This window comes from Pelmatolapia mariae, linkage group LG3_W (genome assembly GCF_036321145.2).
Source record: "Pelmatolapia mariae isolate MD_Pm_ZW linkage group LG3_W, Pm_UMD_F_2, whole genome shotgun sequence".
Lineage (NCBI taxonomy): Eukaryota > Metazoa > Chordata > Actinopteri > Cichliformes > Cichlidae > Pelmatolapia > Pelmatolapia mariae.
In genome coordinates, this window is record NC_086229.1 from 66378413 (window position 1) to 66389016 (window position 10604).

The following is a 10604-nucleotide window of genomic DNA, read 5'->3' on the forward strand; positions in this document are numbered from 1 at the left end:
GATAGTGTTTTTGTATCCACAGACTTTATGGGAGCATAACACGGTCACAGAATCATGCTAATTACTGTTAAGTAGCATCCAAATACAATGGATGCTACTTAGATTTTCATTGGCCAAAACTGGAGCATAGACTTCTCGAGTACTCTTATCCACACAGGAGTTGTATTATTTGTATTACAAATGCTCCAAAACTACAAACACAGTCCTGAGATTCAGTTCTGAGACTCCTTAGCTGAAATGAAGCTGAGCAGACAGCACCAAAACTTTAATTTCATCTAACTTGGCACAATTCTAGAAGTATCAATAGACCGTTCAAAAATTGTACAACATTTTATTCATTATTTAGTATTTTATAATTTATGTTTCCCATTGTGAATTATGTCTCTCTATCCATTTAGACCCTAGCTTTGGGACAACTGCCAAAAATATGTAGCACATATTAGAGCTTTAGTAAAAATTGAAAAGAGCAGGAAAGTTATCGGAATTTATCTCCCCATGATTATGAAAAGCTTTGACGTTATGAGAGTTTGGTTCTAGTTTGGTGGAAATTGTTTTTGATTGTGGTTACACTGGAGCAAAAAGCTGAAACAATCTTTCAAAAGTGGATACATCTAGGTAATTGGCTGTTTGCATGAAACTTAATCTCATTAACCACATGAATTTTAGAAATTTCAAAATGTTTCCATGTTTTTGTCTGTGGATTCATTTCCTTCATTGAAAACAACTGTTTTACACCATAATTTACACCAACAGACTATAAGGAGGTCATATTTGTAAGCTAAGGTTATTTGTTTAAAGTAAAACAAATAATAAAATGATTCACGTGTTATATGTTGTTCGAGTAGTTTGATGACAGTTGCATCCGTGTGGTGCTATGCAGGTTGACAGATTACCCTTTCACCCCATTAACAGCACATTGACACATAAACTATTTTCAGACACATAACATTCATCTGGTGTTAATTTATTACCATTCGGGGGTGACTGTAGCTCAGGTGGCAGAGCAGGTCAGCCACTAATCAGAAGGTCGGTGGATCGATCCCAGGCTGCCTCCTGGCTACATGCCAAATATCCTTGGGCAAGATACTAACCCCTGTTTGCCTACTGGTGGTGGTCAGAGGGCCCGGTGGCGCCAGTGTCCGGCAGCCTCGCCTCTGTCAGTGCGCCCCAGGGCAGCTGTGGCTACAATGTAGCTTGCCATCACCAGTGTGTGAATGGGTGGATGACTGGATGTGTAAAGCGCTTTGGGGTCCTTAGGGAACATGTAAAGAGCTATACAAAGCCAGGCCATTTACCATTCGATTCAAATAATTTCATGTATTTAATGGTTAGAAACTTGTTTAAAATTGCCTCAACTCTCCATGTTTACACACATTAAACACCACATATTGCACTGTACTGTATAACTGTACTGCTTTACATTTATGGGATATCAGTATATATAATTCCATCCCAGTGATGTCCTTTGTGTGTGTTGTATTTTGCAGAGAATGATCCAGCTGCAGAAGATGTCAGTTATGGACAAATTATGGTCAAGGAGAAACACAGTGAATTAAAGATAAGAGGTACTGCTGCATTTCTTCGTTTCCATCATGGTTTAATTTTATAGCCAGACACTAAATATTTGGTTTAGTGGCTTTTAAAAAAATATTGTTCACCATAAGTAGCATGCTGTCATTTCCTTATAAGCTGAGGAGAATATTATGAGTTTCACCAATTTGTTGTTGTATCAGTGCTGTTGTGATTGACACCAAGTGATGAATTAATTAAGATGGTGGAAAAGGCTGTCAGGCAGACCTGGAAAACCTAAAGATTAATGAAAAGGAATTGGGAATATGTGGCAGAGGCTTTTAACTCCCATGTGAGGAATGCTTTTCCTTGCATCCTGGTGGAGGTTGAGAACATTTGGTCTAAATAGATGACTTGGAGGTCACAGCTAGCAGGAGCTGTGGTCACGATGTTGGTGCCTGTTGATGCCCAGATTACATACAGTGATATGAAAAGCAGAGAAAAGGGGCAATTAATTAACCTTTGCCTGTAAAACTCTTTCAGGGTCCACTACCTGAAACCATTAATTCAATTTCAATTCATTTCAATGTTATTTATATAGCGCCAAATCACAACAACAGTTGCCTCAAGGCGCTTTATATTATACAGTAGATCGTACAACAATAGATACAGAGAAAAACCCAACAATCATATGACCCCCTATGAGCAAGCACTTTGGTGACAGTGGGAAGGAAAAACTCCCTTTTAACAGGAAAAAACCTCCGGCAGAATCAGGCTCAGGGAGGGGCGGCCATCTGCTGCGACCGGTTGGGGTGAAAGAAGGAAAACAGGATAAAGACATGCTGTGGAAGAGAGACAGAGATTAATAACAAGTATGATTCAATGCAGAGAGGTCTATTAACACATAGTGAGTGAGAAAGATGACTGGAAAGGAAAAACTCAATGCATCATGGGAATCCCTGGCAGCCTACGTCTATTGCAGCATAACTAAGGGAGGATTCAGGGTCACCTGGTCCAGCCCTAACTATATGCTTTAGCAAAAAGGAAAGTTTTAAGCCTAATCTTGAAAGTAGAGATAGTGTCTGTTTCCCGAATCCAAACTGGAAGCTGGTTCCACAGAAGAGGGGCCTGAAAACTGAAGGCTCTCCCTCCCATTCTACTTTTAAATACTCTAGGAACAACAAGTAGGCCTGCAGAGCGAGAGCGAAGTGCTCTAATAGGGTGATATGGTACTACAAGGTCATTAAGATATGATGGGGCCTGATTATTTAAGACCTTGTATGTGAGGAGCAGGATTTTAAATTCAATTCTGGATTTAACAGGAAGCCAATGAAGGGAAGCCAAAACAGGAGAAATATGCTCTCTCTTTCTAGTCCCTGTCAGTACTCTTGCTGCAGCATTTTGGTTTAATTGAAAGCTTTTCAGGACGTTCAGGACTTTGGCGATCGTGGCTCAAAGAGTTGGCAGTTCGTCTTGTAATCGGAAGGCTGTCGGTCTCGGTCGTTGTGTCCTTGTGTAAGACACTTAACCTACCGCCTACTGGTGATGGCCAGAGGGGCCGAGGGCGCGATATGGCAGCCTCGCTTTTGTCAGTCTGCCCCAGGGCAGCCGTGGCTACAACTGTAGCTTGGCTCCACCAGTGTGTGAATGTGAGAGTGAATGAATAGTGGAATTGTACAGCGCTGTGAGGTCCCCGAAAAGCGCTATATAAATCCAATCCATTATTATTATTATTACTTCCTGATAATAAAGAATTACAGTAGTCCAGCCTGGAAGTAATAAATGCATGAACTAGTTTTTCAGCGTCACTCTGAGACAGGATATTTCTAATTTTAGAGATGTTGCGCAAATGGAAGAAAGCAGTCTTACATATTTGTTTAATATGTGCATTGAAGGACATGTCCAGGTCAAAAATGACTCCAAGGTTCCTCACAGTGTTACTGGAGGCCAAGGTAATGCCATCCAGAGTAAGGATCTGCTTAGATACCATATTTCTAAGATTTTCAGGGCCGAGCTAAGAAGAATTAAGAATTAAGAAGAAGAAAGAAGAAAGAATTAAGAAGCAGAAAGTTAGCGGCCATCCAGGTCTTTATGTCTTTAAGACATTCCTGCAGTTTAACTAATTGGTGTGTGTTACCTGGCTTCATGGATAGATAGAGCTGCGTGTCATCTGCATAGCAGTGAAAATTTATGCTATGTCTTCTAATGATGCTGCCTAAGGGAAGCATGTATAATGTAAATAGCACTGAACCCTGTGGAACACCATAATTGACCTTAGTGGGTGAAGAGGACTCTCCATTTACATGCACAAATTGGAGTCTATTAGATAGATATGATACAAACCACTGCAGTGCAGTACCTGTAATACCTACAGCGTGTTCTAATCGCTCTAATAGGATATTATGGTCAACAGTATCAAATGCAGCACTAAGGTCTAGCAGGACAAGCACAGAGATGAGTCCACTGTTAGAGGCCATAAGAAGATCATTTGTAACCTTCACTAAAGCTGTTTCTGTGCTGTGATGAGCTCTGAAGCCTGACTGAAACTCTTCAAATAAGCCATTCCTCTGCAGATGATCTGTTAGCTGTTTGACAACTACTCTTTCAAGGATTTTTGATGTGAAAGGAAGGTTGGAGATTGGCCTATAATTAGCTAAGACAGCTGGGTCCAGAGATGGCTTTTTAAGTAAAGGTTTAACTACAGCCAGCTTGAAGGCCTGTGGTACATAGCCGATTATTAGAGATAGGTTGATTATATTTAAGATTGAAGCATTAATTAATGGCAGGACTTCTTTGAGCAGTTTTGTAGGAATGGGGTCTAAAAGACACGTTGATGGTTTGGAGGAATTACTTATTGAAGTTAACTCAGAAAGATCGATTGGAGAAAAAGAGTCTAACTTAACATCAATGGTACTAAAAGTAGCTGTAGATAATATTACATCTGTGGGATGATTATTGATATTTTTTTCTTAAATGATTAAAATTTTATTTGTGAAGAGGTTCACGAAGTCATTACTAGTTAGCGTTAAAGGGATGGTTGGCTCAAAAGAGATCTGACTTTTTGTCAGCCTGGCTACAGTGCTGAAGAGAAACCTGGGGTTGTTCTTATTTTCTTCAATCAGTGACGAATAGTAAGATGTTCTGGCTTTGCGGAGGGCTTTCTTATAAAGCAGCAAACTATTTCTCCAGGCTAAATGATGATCCTCTAAATTTGTGACACGCCATTTCCTCTCCAGCTTACGAGTTATCTGCTTTAGGCTACGTGTTTGAGAATTATACCATGGAGTCAGGGACTTCGGATTTGAGACCTTAGTTTTCACAGGAGCTACAGTATCCAGAGTCGTACGTAGTGAGGAGGTAAAATTATTAACAAGAAAATCGACCTCTGTTGGAGTAGCGTTCAGATAGCTGCTCTGCTCTATGTTGGTACAGGGCATTGAAGATGATAACAGTGGGTGGATTATCCTTTGTTACAGCGCTTTCAGAAAGACATCTACTTTGATAAAGTCTACTCTCCACTGCTGTGTAATCAATTATTGTAAATGTAAATGATATCAGGAAATGATCAGACAGCAGAGGGTTTTCAGGAAACACTGTTAAATGTTCAGTTTCTATTTCATATGTTAAAACAAGATCTAGAGTGTGATTAAAGTGGTGGGTGGGTTCTTTTACATTTTGAGAGAAGCCAATTGAGTCTAATAACAGATTAAATGCCATGTTGTCATTTTTAGCATCTACATGGATGTTAAAATCACCCACAATAATTATTTTATCTGAGCTGAGCACTAAGTCAGATAAAAAGTCTGAGAAATCAGAGAGAAACTCTGTGTAAGGTCCAGGTGGACGATAGATGATAACAAGTAAGACTGGTTTCTGAGTTTTACAGCTGGGGTGGACAAGGCTAAGCATCAGGCTTTCAAATGAATTAAAAGTCTGTCGGGGTCTTTCGTTAATTAATAGGCTGGTGAGAAAAATTGCTGCCACACCGCCCCCTCGGCCTGTGCTTCGAGGTTTCTGGTAGTTATGGTTATGGAGGTATGGTTCAGGGTACCACTTGGGCAGTGAACAGATGCAGCCTCACATAGGTGATGTGATGGCAGAGTATGGTTTGTGGATCTGGTTTAGGGAGGAGATGGGTTGGATGGCTCAGGGCTCAGTGCCAGGGGTACAGCAGCACACCATGTGTGTGGTAATTATGTTCTCTTCCTTAGGTATGCAGCAGGACTGGAGGAGTGATAGGGTTTCCAGCAGGTCACTTGTGTGAATGTCTATTGTCAGATTTTATGCTAGTGCAGTGGGTCCTGGGTTCCTCCTGGTGTACAACAATGCCCTGCCTCATGTAGTGAGAGTATGCAGGGAGTTCCTTGAAGAATTAAGGAATTGATGCCATTGATTGGCCCTAACGCTCACAAGACCTAAATCCAACAGAACATCTCTGGGATGTTATGTTTCAGTCCATCTGAAGCTTCATAGTTGCATCGCAGACTGTCTAGATCAGGGGTCCCCAATCCCAGTCCACGAGGGCCGGTGTCCCTGCAGGTTTTAGATCTCACCCTGGGTCAACACACCTGATTCACATGATTTGTTCATTACCAGGCCTCTGTAGAACTTCAAGACATGTTGAGAAGGTAATTTATCCATTTAAATCAGCTGTGATGGATCAAGGACACATCTAAAACCTGCAGGGACACCAGCCCTCGTGGACTGGGATTGGGGACCCTTGGTCTAGATCTTAAGTGATGTCCTGAACTAGATCTCCCAGGACAAAATCTGCAGTCTCATTAGGGGCATGCCCTGACATTGTTAGCAATACATGGAAGCACATGAGGGTCATACAAACTGAGTTTCAGTATAGATGTACAGCATAATTTTTTTAATTAAGTTTTTAAGTTATTTGATTTAAATCACTTGAGTTAATTATTGATTGACAATCACTTGATGTCAAGCACTTGTCATCTACCCCTCCCCTCTTGATTGTCAGCCTGGGGTGGTGACGTCTCCTTTTTAAGAAAAGAGGCCCATAGCATGTGATCACGCTTCTAACCTCCTACAACACCACTGCAGCAATGAACAGAGTCTATCTGTTGGTTCAACCTGGAATTCTAGAGGAACAATGTGTTTTTGCCAAACATTGAATAAATTCTGTATCCTTTTTAAGCACTTGTACTTATAATTAAGAGGCATTTCCAAAAATATTTTAAAGCTCTTTTAATCATTTTATTAAATTATTTTTTAACTTTGTTCTGAGTGTTTGTGGAAGCAAGATGGAGTGTAAATCTTGAGAGACTACAGTACATGTTCATAATGGATTTGACAGATCAGTAGTGGGACTCATGTGTTTCAGGAGGGCATAAAGAGACTGAACACACCAATGAGTCAGTACTGACTTTTTAAAATTCAGTTTAAAAACCACACAAACTACTTCCTCTTGCTGATTCCAGATCAGACAGTAAGAGTGTTCATGTTGTCAGAACAAGTTTGCTTTTTGATCTTTGGTGAAATATGTCAGCCTGAAAGAAGACAGCAGCTTTGTGGTCGTCTGCCCTCCTTTTTATGCAAACATCCCCCCAAGGTTCTGTGTGGTTACTGTTTCACAGAAGAGCTGCTAAGAAGGGGGGGAGAAACTATGCAGCTATAAAAAGATTATTACTTAATCTCTTCATGAAGAACAGGACAAATATTTTGCCATAGCTGCAGTATAGAAAATAACAGTAATGTTATGTGTGTAAATTCTTAATTTCTGTGTTTTACTCTGCAGAGAGCGATTCAACTACAATCTACTCAGAAGTGAGAACAGCCGACGTCTGCTATGGACCAAAAACCACCAGACCAAGTAGTCCCAAAGGTACAGCTGCTCTTTAACTTTGTACAGAGCTGAGCAAACCACATCTTCACTGAAGCTCAGTAAATCTAATCTCTGTCAAAAACAATACTGTAACGTTGTTTGAACTGTGTTTGTGTTCAGAGTTTAAACCAGAGACAGACACCATCTACTCCTTACTGAAGTAGTCCACCAGTCCAACCACTCATGTCCAGCTGCTGGTCTCTAACTGGTCCCCCAGCACCACAGGCCAGAGGACATCCACACAGAATCACTGAGCTCTGGTGGTGTTCAATATAATGATGCATATGGAGCAGCAGTGCAGTAGCTTCTCTAAGTAACTACGTGTCATTCTTCTGTTTTCTCATAACGAATGACGATAAGGAATCATGTTTCATCGTTTTTGGCTAAATTATGTGGCTTAAATATCACATCCTATTTATAACTGGTGCTTTAAATGTGTTTGTTACAAAATCAGCAATGATAAATAATATAAATATGTTCATGTGATTTGTATCTTTGATAACTTTACTGTTATTTATATTGTATTCATATTTGTCATCTCCTGCAGCAGTGATGTAATTTCTCTGAAGGACTAATAAATGTTTGTATAACTCTGTTTTTCTCTCAAGGGTTCAAAAAGACATTAAATGGAAAACTTGACTTGTTAGTTGTGGCTAACTGATACACATCTCTGAGCAGTACAGAAAAAAGGAATAACCACAGACTCAAAAAAGCGATGAGTGGCTGAAAACTGCACAGAAAAACCCTTCAGTACAGGATGTGCACGTTTGAGACCAAAGCGGCCCCAGCTCTACTTTTAAGATTCCGCTTTAAATGTTCCTTTTTGCTAAAGCATATAGTTGCGGCTGTTTAATTTACATATTTATTTTTATATCACCCAGAAACCAGCAAGAATGTTTGTTATTCTTTCTTAACAAAAACACTGAAAAAGTCTCTCGTGGCAGCTTCTCAGCACAGACATGAAGCGTCACTAAATTCACTAAACCTCATAAACATGTGACTCACACCGAACTTCCCTCTGGTCATGTTTCCTGATCCAGCTCAGAGCTCCTCCTGTTAAATCTGTCAGTGAACTTTGAAATGGTCTCAAATCACATTTAAAGTCTGCTTCCATCCATCATTAGTCTGCATAGCTGTAAACAGGATGTAAAGCCACAAAGTGGTCTGGGCTAATGTTTAAACAGTATATAAAAACTATTTGTCTTCAGACTGCAGAACAGAACAACAAGAAGAACAGAACAAGTGCTGAGTGGGTTTGCTTAGCTTTGTCTCACGTTGAGGCAGCACACTGTCCTCAATTTAACAGCAGGAAATAAAAGAGATGAGCTCTGCAAACACACGAGAAGAAGACCTAAACTAAACTTGTCACCACAGATGTTTAGTATGACAGGCCACTAGAAAGGCTATCTAAGTCTTTAAGATGGGGCTCCTGTCACATGAGTTCACTGTTGATAACATTAAACCTCTGGAAACACTTAGCTTCACAAACAGCAGCCACCACACAACTCGAACTCGAATGTGAGACTGAAACAGACGTGGGTCATAGAAAAAGCAAAACAAAAAACAAAAAAAACCCCACATTTTATATGATTTATAAAGCTGCCGCTGTTTTCTTCCTGTTTAAATGGAGTTCTTTCTTCCCTGTGAGCAGGGCATTGTCTAATGGTTGTGGTTTTCCTTTGGTTTATCTACTATACACAGATGCCTAGAGTTGGCTGCTGTTGTTAATTGGTGATATAAAGATAAGACAGAATTAACATGAATACCTAGTGCATTCAGTTATTTTCTATGAAGCTGTAGGCACTGAGGGACACATTTAGTAGGGGTTTGAAAACATTTTGAGTATCAGACGCTCAGTTTTTCACATCCTGATGAACTCTTTGTAGGTTGAGCTAATAAGTTATAACAATTAAACACAGCAGTGATGAGTGAGCAGCTCCCTTGCTTGAATTGGAAGTTTGAATTGATTATAGGCTAAGTATGTGACCCATGCACCAAGAGCCAGAATCTCTGCTGCGGCAGCCTGGGTTTAAATTGTGGCAGGGGTGTTTCCTGCAGATGGTTCCCTCTACTTTACTGTCCCAGCCAATAAAGATAAAAGAAAAACTTGGATGCCACAGACAAACTGCTCACCCATCAAAATTCATTTCTCTGGCCTTGCTCTCTGTAGAGTCTTTGGAAGCATTGCTCAGATCCAGTCCTGGTGGTGAACGTCCCTTTTTTCCTTTAGCTCACTAAACATTTAAAATGTTGCTGCCATGACAAACTACTTGATAATAAACTGTCTGAAAAGCAAACTGTTGTACCGTTAATGTCGACAGGTTCCCATACATTTTGCACAAATGACAGGAAGCAAGGTCAGGAAGTACAAGTGTTTTTTTAATAAGCCCTTTATAATCAGCAGCAATAATTTACTCTGGAGAAAATATTTGCAGCTTTAATTTAATTTATAAGCAAAATGTATGGTGCATAACTAAATGTAGGCTTTTGGTTTACAAGTTAAACTCTTGACGGAGCTCTTATAAGCCACAGAGCTTTAAAGCCAGGTTGCTTGTAACTTCTCCTTTCTGCACTGCCACAGCTTCCTCATAGAAGTTCTGCTTTCGGCTATGATATTTCATAATCGAGTATATCTTTAGTAGTATTGTGCAATACTAGAAAACTTGAAACTACCCCGATACCAAGTAAATACAGGAAAAGTATGACCAATAAAAGTGCAGATACTGATATGTTTATTTTATGAAGGCAGATTATGTGAGTGAGAGCAGTGTGTCATGGGGTTGGGTTTATGAAGTGATTTATGTGCTGCTTCTATATTGTTTAGCCCTTTGGTGTCATCCTTCCTGTTTCTCTCTAGTGCTCCTTTCTCTCCTCTTTATAGAGAAGGACCCAGATCCATGTCAATCAACTTCTCCCAGTACTCAACTCCAAATAGCTGCCAGCTGGACTGGAGTGGAATCTCGACTAACACATGGGCGTGACCTATACCTCACACAGAAACACAACAAACCAAAAGCATGCAATAATCGAAAAGGAGAAAAATCCCAACGTAGTGTTTATTTGGACATTCTCTCAATTATTCCACCACGCCACTTGTAGTCAGCCTTGTCTCTGTGTTTGTTCATCTTTTGTCTGTGTCAACTTCATTTGTCAGAGTCTCTGTCTCAGCGTTATATTTCCTGTTTTATTGTGATAGTCTTGTGTACTTTGTGTTCCTCAATCTTGTTGTTTCTTGATTTGTTCCACCCGT

The 10604-nt window shown here is 40.1% G+C and overlaps 1 long non-coding RNA gene across 1 annotated transcript; it reads left to right on the forward strand.

Moving 5' to 3' along the window:
- Nucleotides 1-1486: 1486 nt before the first annotated feature.
- LOC134624743 (uncharacterized) lies at nucleotides 1487-7831 on the forward strand. The gene is made up of 3 exons (XR_010093640.1): nucleotides 1487-1565; nucleotides 7268-7354; nucleotides 7475-7831. It is a non-coding gene; the product is annotated as an uncharacterized LOC134624743 (long non-coding RNA).
- The last annotated feature ends 2773 nt before the right edge of the window (nucleotides 7832-10604 follow it).